General features: G+C 48.1%; 1 long non-coding RNA gene across 1 annotated transcript; it reads left to right on the top strand.

Annotated features, from left to right (window-relative positions):
• The first annotated feature begins 1,585 nt into the window (after positions 1-1,585).
• On the top strand, positions 1,586-10,692 carry LOC122544417. The gene is made up of 3 exons (XR_006310332.1): positions 1,586-1,661; positions 2,992-3,123; positions 10,619-10,692. It is a non-coding gene; the product is annotated as an uncharacterized LOC122544417 (long non-coding RNA).
• Positions 10,693-10,995: the final 303 nt, after the last annotated feature.

Here is a 10,995-nt window from a genome sequence, read left to right as displayed (position 1 = left end):
AAAGCAATAAAATTCAACTTTCACTGGCTTCTGGTATCCTGGGCATAATTTAAACTAATTGGTTAAATTCAAATTGTTGTCAAGACAACAACCAAAACTCAGGTATCCATTTCACAGCCTAATTTGCCTATTTTCAATTTTCCAGTACACTCTGGGTCTGCCATCCAGTTGTATACACAGGTGCTTGCAATCTCTCCGTTCAGCTTCAGCTTTTATTGGTAGAGAGATTAGGTTTCGGAGCCACGAGGTCATGTTGCAGCTGTACGAAATTCTGGTGCAGCCACACTTGGAGTATTGAGTACAGTTCTGGTCACCGCACTATAGGAAGGATGTGGAAGCTTTCTAAGATGTTGCCTGGTATGGAGGGAAGGTCTTACAAGGAAAGGTTGAGAGACTTAAGGCTATTTTTGTTAGAGAGAAGAAGGTTGAGAGGCGACATAATTGAGACATATAAGATAATCAGAGGATTAGATAGGGTGGATAGTGAGAGCCTTTTTCCTTGGATGGTGATGGCTAGCATGAGGGGACATAGCTTTACATTGAAGGTTGGAAGATATAGGACCGATGTCAGAGGTAGTTTCTTTACTCAGTAGTAGGTGCATGGAATGCACTGCCTGCAACAGTAGGAGACTCGCCAACTTTAAGGGCATTTGAATGGTCATTGGATAGGCATATGGATGAGAATGGAATAGTGTAGGACAGATAGGCTTCAAATTGGCTTCACAGGTTGGCACAACATCAAGGGCTAATGGGCCTGTACTGCGCTGTAATGTTCTATGTTTAGATTAGATTACTTTACAGTGTGGAAACAGGCCCTTCGGCCCAACAAGTCCACACTGACCCGCCGAAGCGCAACCCACCCATAACCCTACATTTACCCCTTACCTAACACTACGGACAATTTAGCATGGCCCATTCACCTGACCTGCACATCTTTGGACTGTGAGAGGAAACCGGAGCACCCGGAGGAAATCCACGCAGACACGGGGAGAACGTGCAAACTCCACACAGTCAGTCGCCTGAGGCGGGAATTGAACCCGGGTCTCTGGCGCTGTGAGGCAGCAGTGCTAACCACTGTGCCACCGTGCCACCCACATGTTCTATGTTTGAGAATAGCATTCACACTCTCTTAAAGGTACAATACATGCCTTCAACCTCATAACAAATGCAAGTTTCTGCAATTGTGGCAACTGGCAGTTTGCATAGGTATTTACTCCTTGGTCAGGGAACAAAAAAAATGAAAAATTAACACTATTTCAGAAGCTAGTCTGAGGGACTGGAGGGACAAGGTGTTTTTACAGGTTCCTCCCTGGCTCTTTAATCTGAGGGCAATTCTGGGAGTTGTAGTCCCAACGCCTTCTTCAATTACAATAACAGGGAGCATTCAGCTCCTCCAACAGGTGGATAGCACTGGCCTCCTTGCAAAGGAATAGCAGAATGGCCTGAGGTTGATGAAACACCGAGAAGGACAGCTTTTCTACTGACATTCAGAAGTTTTGGTCCTTTGCAGAAACTACAAGTCCCAGCATGTGTGGTGAAGGCCACACAGGCGCAGTTGGGCTAATCAGAATCCACTCTAATCCTTGGCTGCTAATGGGTTTGACTGAGGATCAAGAGAAGGAAAAAAAACGTTTTCTGGGCACCTGCAATCTCCAAACGAGGTAACATGGCAGCAAATTAATAAATGCAACCCGTTAGTACTTTTCCTAGATTGTACTTTGCTGTGTTTTGTTCACATAAATGTTGAGTGAACTCCCTAACCAGTTATACTTTCCCAACTTTCTCCCAGCTAAGATTCTCCTGGAGTGCTATGTTGCGTTTGTTTTCACTGTTGATGTAAATATCTTGTGATTTTCTACTTGGCTACTGTGTTATTGATAGATTTGTGAAATTCCAGTGTCTCTCTAGAACTCTGTCTCCTAATCTCCCCCACCCCCCTCTTTAGAAAGGGACCGTGAGTTTAAGGTTTTCTTCCTTCCTGCACGCTTGCCTTTGTATGTTATATTGCAGTTTGCATTTGTATAGTACACTTATTGCTGCAACTGTGTTCCCAGTGGCTAAGCAAGATTGTTATCCAGCAAAGTTTGGCCCTTGGCCACAAAGGGAGATGTTTGGGACAGGTGACCTAAAGCTTGAACAACCATTTGTCCAGGAGCCTCTTATTTGGAGGGAGAGAATTTCAAAGGGTAGGGTCTCCAGGCAGCTGATGGCACAGATGCCAATGGTGGAGCGATGGGAATCAGGGGATGCTGAAGAGCTTGGAGTTGGAGGAGAACAGAGACCTCGGAATATTAGATAGGAACATGAATAGGGTCAATTTGGAGGGAAATGGGTAAGGAGCAGGCAGGTGGGGCTAGTTTAGTTTGGGATTATGTTCAGCATGGACTAGTTGGACCGCAGGGTCTGTTTCTGCGCTCTACGACCATATAGCTGGAGGAAGTTACAGAGAGAGGGAGGTGGTGAGGCATGGAAAGATTTGCCATGTTGAACTGTGTAATTGCTATGACTCAGAAGGAGGCCATACAGCCCATCATATTTGCATTGGCTCTTCTGAGGAGTGATTTGCTTATTGCCATTCTCCTCGCTTTTCCCTGTAACTGTGCACATTCTTCCTTTTCAAGTAGCAGTCTAATTTCATCTTAAGCGCCTCAATTGAACCTACCTCCACCATGCTGTCAGGCAGTGTATTCATGCACCAACCACTCGCTGTGAGAAAAGTTGGTTCCAGTGACTACACTTGCACAGCACTGCTTTAGCTGACATCTTCTTTAAATGCAAACCAATACTTTCTTGGTATCTGTGTCTCTGCCCTACTATCTCCTTCCCAGAGACGAGGTGCTCACCAGTTGTAGCAATTGCCTTAGTCATCTTGACAAGGCCAATTGAGATCCTGAGTGATGATCTGTGGCAGTTGGAGATTTTGGGGGGGGTGGGGGCATGTGTTTGTTGCTCCAGCCAAGCTGACTTGCTGGTGGTGTTTTGTCTATCCAGATACCCACAGAAAGCTACAGCTGATGGAGGAGCATCAGCCGAAACCGGATCCAGCTCAGGATAATCGCTTCAAGACAAGAACCCAGAAACTCCTCAGCATCTTCCACAGTGACCTCTTTCAGGCTCTCCTTGGTATGCTATTGTACAGAGCTAGGCTTGCTGCTGACCAAAGGAGGGAGCTGGGAATCGAGCAGGAAAACTGGGATCACCATCAAACACTCTCAGGATTGGGGCAGCACGGGTTTGGATACAGAGTAAAGCTTCCTCTAATCTGATCCCCCTCATCAAACACTCCCAGGACAGGGACAGCATGGGATGAGATATAGAATAAAACTCCCTTTACACTGCCTCCTGTCAAAAAACCCCCAGGACAGGGATAGAATGGGGTTGGATGCAGAGTAAAGCTCTTGCTATATTGTCCTCCCATCAAACACTCCCAGGATAGGGACAACACTGGGTTAAATACAGAGTAAAGCTCCCTCGACTGTCCCCATCAAACAATCCCAGGACATGTCCATCATGGGGTTAGATACAGAGTAAAGCTCCATCTACATTGTCCTCATCAAATACTCCCAGGACAGGGCAGCATGGGATTAGATACAGAGTAAAGCTCTCTCTACGCTGTCCCCCGCCATTAAACACTCCCAGGACAGGGGCAACACAAGGTTAGATACAGAGCAAAGCTCTCTCTACACTGTTAAATGACAGGTAGAGCCTGGGGTCAGTAGTAGAATATGTTTGCTGTGATGTTTATTCCTTGTGATTTCAATTTCAGTTTAAACCAACATCTGTCCACACATCATCGACACTGTCCTCCTGTCTGCAAACTCCCAATCCTCACAAAGGGGGAATGGGGGTATTTGTTGTGGGCTCCCTGCCATTGGAAATTGGATTGGGAATGCCTTGAATCTTGTCACAGGGATCTATCAGGGATGATGCCCAGAGAAAGGATCTCAATCCAGCAGCTGGGGCAGGGGCTCCACTGAGTGTGTCAGCACCCACTACATATGGGACATGTCTCCTGTTATTTATTGGGTCTGACATTTAAACACACTTTTAAATATTAAGGGAAGACATCAGGAGGGATTAAAGGGACAGGTTTGACGTCAGCTAAGGAGCTTACTGGATGTTGTCAAACCTGGAAGTTAATAAGTGTTAATTGGTCATGATAGAATAGCTTCCAAACGCAGACATAAATAACAAGGAGTTCGTTTTGTTTACCTCTGAGCTAATCCTGATGTCCAAGTGGCTAGGCAATGGTCGAATGGTATGATCGCTTTGGTATTCGTGCAGAGAGCCAGATAATGATCTGGGAATCTGGGTTCAAGCCTGGCTACAGCAGATGGAGGGAAATTGAATTCAATAAGGATCTGGAATTAGGAGTCCAATGATGACCATGAGTCCGTTGTCAGAAAAACTCTCAGCTTCACTAATGTCCTTTCGGGAAGGAAACTGCCATCCTTACCTGGTCTGGCCTACACTTGACTCCAGACCCATAGCCAATGTGGTTGACTCTTAACTACCTTCTGGGCAATAAATGCTGGCCTCACCAGTGATGCTTTCATTCATGAAGATTAAAAAAAAGTCCTTTTGTGCCTTAGCAAACTCCTCTGCCGAAGGACGAGCTGTTCTCCTGCAAGTGCAGGCACTTTGTAAGGTGACGAAGGGGCTGGTCACCAACATTGAAAACAGTGGATCAGGGAAAATAACCCAACAACTTGGCATGCCGATTACAGAGAGAGAACTTCGCTCACCACAAAATGGGCTTTGAGACACCAAAAACAAAAGAAAAGTTGCACTGATACAGAGGCAAGATATAGCAGATGGTGGAAAACTGAAATTTAAAACAACCAGAAAACGTACTGGGTCTGGCAACACTTGTGGAGAGAGAAGCAGAGTTAGTGTTTCGTGTCCAGGATGACTCTTCTTAAAAACATGTATGCATTTACATAGCATTTTAAATTCATAAAACTCTGGGGCTGGGATTTTGAGGAGGAGAAACCAAGGTGTGGCATCACAGTACGCTGCTGTGAGTATGAGAGTATTTACAGGGAGTTCCATCAAACACTCCCAGGGACAGGGACAGCATGGGATGAGATACAGAGTAAAGCTCCCTCTATATTGTTCCTCCATCAAACGCTCCCAGGACGGGGACAGCACGGGGTTAGATACAGAGTAAAGCTCACTCTGCACTGTTCCTCCATTAATACCCTCCCAGGGACAGGGACAGCACGGAGTTAGATACAAAGTAAAGCTCTCTCTACATTGTTCCTCCATCAAACGCTCCCAGGATGGGGATAGCATGGGGTTCGGTACAGAGTAAAGCTCCCTCTACATTGTTCCTCCATCAAACGCTCCCAGGATGGGGACAGCATGGGGTTAGATACAGAGTAAAGCTCACTCTACACTGTTCCTCCATCAAACACTCCCAGGGACAGGGACAGCACGGAGTTAGATACAGAGTAAAGCTCCCTCTATATTGTTCCTCCATCAAATGCTCCCAGGACGGGGACAGCACGGGGTTAGATTCAGAGTAAAGCTCACTCTACACTGTTCCTCCATCAAACGCTCCCAGGACGGGGATAGCACGGAGTTAGATACAGAGTAAAGCTCACTCTACAATGTTCCTCCATCAAACGCTCCCAGGACGGGGACAGCACGGATCAGACAGAATAAAGTGGACAGTAAAGTGGACCCATCCTTCTTGTACAGATCCCATCTTCCCCAGAAGGTATCCCAGTGATCTAAATATCTGAAGCCCTCCCTCCTACACCAGCCCTGCAGCAACATGTTCAGCTGCACGCGCTCTCTGATCCTAGCCTCATATGGCCCCGATAGCAATCCTGAGATTACTGTTCTGCTCGTCCTGCCTTATAGCTTCCAACCTAACTCCTTATATTCTCTTTTCAGCTCCTCCTTTCTTTCCCTACCTATGTCATTGGTACCGTGCTCTCCCTCTCCTTTAAGAATCCTGTAGCCTCAATCAGAGACATCCCTGACCCTGGCACCCGGGAAGCAACATACCATCCAGGAGTCTCGCTCGCGACTACAGAATCTCCTGTCTGTTCCTCTCACGATTGAATCTCCTATCACTGTTGCTGTCCTACGCTTCCCTCTTCCCTTCTGAGCCACAGAGCCAGGCTCAGTGCCAGAAACCTGACCGCTGTGGCTTTCCCCTGGTAGGTCATCCTCCCCCAACAGTATCCAAAACTGTATACTTATCATTGAGGGGAATGGCCGCAGGGGGCCCCTGCACTGCCTGTCTATTCCCTTTCCCTCTCCTGACGGTCACCCAGCTACCTTTATTGTGTAACTTCGGTGTGACTACCTCCCTATAACTGTTCTCCATCACCCCCTCAGCCTCCCGAATGATCCAAAGTTCATCCAGCTCCAGTTCCCTAACACGGTCTGTCAGCAGCTGGAGTAAGGTGCATTTCTCACAGGAGAAGTCAGCAGGGACCACCAGTGGTGACCCTTAGCTCCCACATCCTGCAGGAAGAGCATGCAACTGCCCTAGCCAAGCTGGGGTTGATTTCACTGGAGTGTCAGAGGCTGAGGGGTGACCTTATAGAGGTTTATAAAATCAGGAGGGGCAGGGATAGGGTAAATAGACAAAGTATTTTCCCTGAGGTGGGGAATCCAGAACTCGAGGGCATAGGTTTAGGGTGAGAGGGGAAACATATAAAAGGGACTCAGGTGGCAACTTTTTTCACACAGAGGGTGGTACATGTATGGAATGAGCTGCCAGAGGAAGTGGTGGAGGCTGGTACAGTTACAGCTTTTAAAAGGCATCTGGATGGGGACATGAATAGGAAGGGTTTAGAGGGATATGGGCCAAGTGCTGGCAAATGGGACTAGATTAGATTAGGATATTGGGTCAGCATGGACGAGTTGGACCGAAGGACTGTTTCCATGCTGTACATCTCTATGACTCTCTGACAGGGACCAGAGTGCCAGCTGATTCCAGACCCACATGGGATCCAATGAACAGCTGTGCTGTATTGAGGACTATTAAAGTTGCGTTCTGTTTTATGGGATATTTAGTGTTGCTGGCAAGGCCAGTTTTCATTACCTGTCTAATTTCCTGTGATCTGATCAGCTTGTTTGGGTCAGTTCAGAGGGCAGTTACAAATCAACCCTATTGCTGTGGGCCTGGAGTCAAATGTAGTCCAGCCCTGATAATGATGGCATGTTTCCCTCCTAAAAGGACATTAGTGAACCAGAATTGGAATGATTCCATCATTGACTACCTTCCATTTTAGTTTCCCTTTTGTAGCCAGAAGTGTTGTCATGTTCAACTGAGCAACCTTCCCAACATTAAAATCACCACAACGTTTTTAAATCTATTAACTACCACCAGTAATCATTCATGTAGCCAATTAAATATTTAGAAGCCAAGCCGATTGTGTACAATGCAAACCATTAGCTTCCTTTTCATCAATTGAATTTTAAATTCCCCCAGCTGCCTCCGATTACTGGGCTGGTTTCATTATGATGTGGTCCTGGTTTGGAGGATCCATGACAATATCCATCTGGTCCGGCACACGATCCATTTTTCCCAGAGGGCTGGTCTGCCGAGCGCCTTCCTGTCACTTGATTAGGAGAAGGCATTCGATAGGGTCAATCACAAGTATCTGCTCTGGATTCTGTGGACATTCAGGTTCAGGACGCAGTTCATCGTCCGGATCCGACCTTTGTACACCGCCGCAGAGTGTCTGGTTAAAGTTAACGGGTCCCTGACGGTGCCCTTTCACTTTGGGAGAGGGTTACGTCAAGGCTGCCCCCTGTCCATCAGCTGTATTCCCTGTGCGTGGAGCCTTTCCAGTGTCTCCTGTGGAGGAAGTTGTCGGGGCTGGTTCTGCACGGTGCGGACACTGGAACAGTTCTGTTGGCTTATGCCGACGATGTGCTCCTTATGTTCACTGACCTGGAGAGGACGCACAAGTGCCAGGTGGTGTACTCGGTGGCATCTTCCGCCAGGATCAACTGGGTCAAATATTCTGGACTCCTGATCGGCCTGTGGTGGGTGGACTCTCTGCTGGAGGAACTACAGAGGTTCAGCTGGAGGACTACCCATCTCTTCTACCTGGGGGTCTACCTCAGCCTGGCTGAGGAACCCCCGCTGGTGAACTGGCAGGAGCTCGAGGCCAAAGTCTCGGCTGTCCTAGGCTGCTGGGCAGGACTGCTCCGAGTGCTATCTTACAGGAGTTGGTCATAAACCAGCTGTGGCTGCCATGCTGTGATACCGGATTGTCCCTTTGGTCCCTCCTCCTGGTTTTGTCACTGACATCCAGAGAATGTTGGTTGACTTCTTCTGGGACAGGAAGATGCACTGGGTCACGGCACAGGTTCTGAGTCTCCCTCTTGAGGAGGGCAGTCAGTCGTTGGTGAGCCTCAGGCCTTGCAGCACTGCTTTTACCCTGAGCCGCCTCCTAGGTGGTGCATTCTAGTGACATATTTTTTCCATCCGGTGTGTTACCTCAACTACGACACGCAGCTCCTGTTTATTGACCGCGAAGGTTTGCAGGTCACCCTCAGGATGCTGCCTGACTTTTATCAGGACCTGATCACTGTCTGGGGCATGGTCGAATTGCACCGGGACTATCATCCGGCAGGAGTAGTGGCTATCGTCAGAGATCCATTGCTCAGGAATCCATGTCCCCATATTTGCAGGTTTGAGTGGCTGTTGGATGGGAGGCCCATGGCTGCGAGGGTCACCAGGGTCGAGGGGGGCGTGCTGGGTGGTAGGAGTGTGGAATGGATGCTGCTGCAGGAATTGGCCAGCAGGGCAGCGGTAGACATCATGACCACTGTTATCCAACACCTTAAAACAGCAGCATGCAGACTCAACGTCGTGAAGGTGTGCAGTGGAATCCTGAGTGGCCGTATCCCTGTCCAGATGGAATCTCACATTAGTCCCAGATCCTGTACCTCCCCAGGGAGACTGTGCCCCACAACCTGAGTCGCCTCTGGAATATGTGTTGCGTGCTTTTCAGGGAGACAAAACGGTGGACCCTGTACACTCTACTGCTGTACACCATCTACCTCGACTCTTACGTACACTGCTGAACACCCCTTGGCATGCTTATTTACCATCAGGCAGTGGGGATCCCCATTGCAAGGCTCTCTATGACAGCGTTCTCCATCTTTCCCTCAGAACATGGGGTGGGGGATGCTGCACACATGAACTGCAGATTGTGGTGGCTCACAGACTCCCAGCCTAACTGTTGGTTTTGCGGTCTCTGGAGTCCGTGGAGCTTGTATACATTGGGTTTGGGTGTTGCATCTCCTGTTTGGCTATTTGAAAAACTTCCTGTTATATTTCTGCACTTCAGCCCCACGCTCCTGATCTTTGCTGATGAGGGGTGCGGGTAGATTGGAGGATCTCCTGGTGGGCCTCTTCCTGGGCCTGGTCAGGCTGGTTATAAACAGGCCCAGTCAGTGGGCCATGGAGGGGATCATTTCTGCCAAATGCCTGCCCGTCTTGTGTGGTTAAGTTTGAGCCCAATGTGTCCTTGGAGAAGGAGCATGCAGTGCCCAACAGTGCTCTCAGTACCTTTCGGGAGAGGTGGGCATCAAGGGGGGGGGGGGGGGCGTGCTGCTGTATTTCCCCCTCCAATTCAATTTTGATTTAATCACTCTTTCCCCCCCAACCCTGCCCCTCACTTTTTAGTTGATCACATTGCCCTTTGCTTGTTAATGTTTCATTAACGACATGGGCAATTTCCTAGTGCCGGTGTCTTTTAACTGTGTCACAATGTAAAACATGACCATTGTACCCATGGCCCTCTTGTGGTACCATGGTGCTGTCCCTATCCTTGGATTAGAAGGCCTGGGTTCAACTGCTCCCTGCTCCAGAGGTGTGTCATAACATCTCTGAACAGATTGATTTGTAAAATAGAGTCACAGAGTCCTACAGTACAGTAACAGACCCTTTGGCCCAATCAGTCTGAACCGAACATGTTCCCAAACTAAACTAGTCCACCTGCCTGCACTTGGCCCATATCCCTCGAAGGATGAAGGGCTTTTGCCCGAAACGTCGATTTTCCTGCTCCCCGGATGCTGCCTGACCTGCTGTGGTTTTCCAGCACCACTCTAATCTAAACTCTGGTTTCCAGCATCTGCAGTCCTCACTTTTGCCCATATCCCTCAAAACCTTTCCTATTCATGTACTTATCCAAATGTCTTTTGAACATTGTAACTGTACCCACATCCTCTGACAATTCATTCCATACACGAACCACTCTCTGTAGAAAAAGTTATCCCTCAAGTCCTTTTTAAAGCTTCCTCCTCTCACTTTAAAATTATGTCCCTGATCTTTGAGCTCCCCCACTCCAGGGAAAAGACCCCTGCTGTATTCACCTTATCGATACCCTATGATTTTATAGACCTCTATAAGGTCATGCTTCAACCTCCTACACTCTGGTGAAAAAACTCACAGCCTTATCCAGCCTCCCCTTATAACTCCAAACCTCCATTGCTGGCAACATCTTGGCAAATCCTTTCTGAACCCTCTCCAATTTAATAATATCCTTCCTGCAGCAGTAGGCTAACACATTTTGTTTTAAAATGGCCTTTGCACCTTTGTGTCTTTGTGACACTAAAACCTTGTGTCTTTTTCAAACAGATATTCAGCAGTTCTATGAGGTGTCGCTGGACAATCAGCCAGTGCCATGCTACCCCAAGAAATGTCCTCTCAAGGTAGGCACCTGCTGCCCTCATCCTTTGGTTGAGGGCTCTGACGTGTTGGTTCTCGGGACCTGTGGTTGTTGGTTTTACAGTTGATGGAGTTCTGGCTGTTTCAAAGTAAGGAATGGGGACGGGGTCGAGAGTGTGGGGCTGGAAAAGCACAGCAGGTCAGGCAGCATCCGAGGAGCAGGAGAATCGATGTTTCGGACAAAAGCCCTTCATCAGAATGCTGCCTGACCACCATGCTTTTCCAGCACCACACTCTCGACTCTGATCTCCAGCATCTGCAGTCCTCACTTTCTCCTGATGGGAATG

The sequence above is a fragment of the Chiloscyllium plagiosum genome, chromosome 48, assembly GCF_004010195.1.
Source record: "Chiloscyllium plagiosum isolate BGI_BamShark_2017 chromosome 48, ASM401019v2, whole genome shotgun sequence".
In the NCBI taxonomy this organism is placed as follows: domain Eukaryota; kingdom Metazoa; phylum Chordata; class Chondrichthyes; order Orectolobiformes; family Hemiscylliidae; genus Chiloscyllium; species Chiloscyllium plagiosum.
Note: the sequence above shows the minus strand (reverse complement) of the source record. Positions and strands in the feature narration are given on the sequence as shown.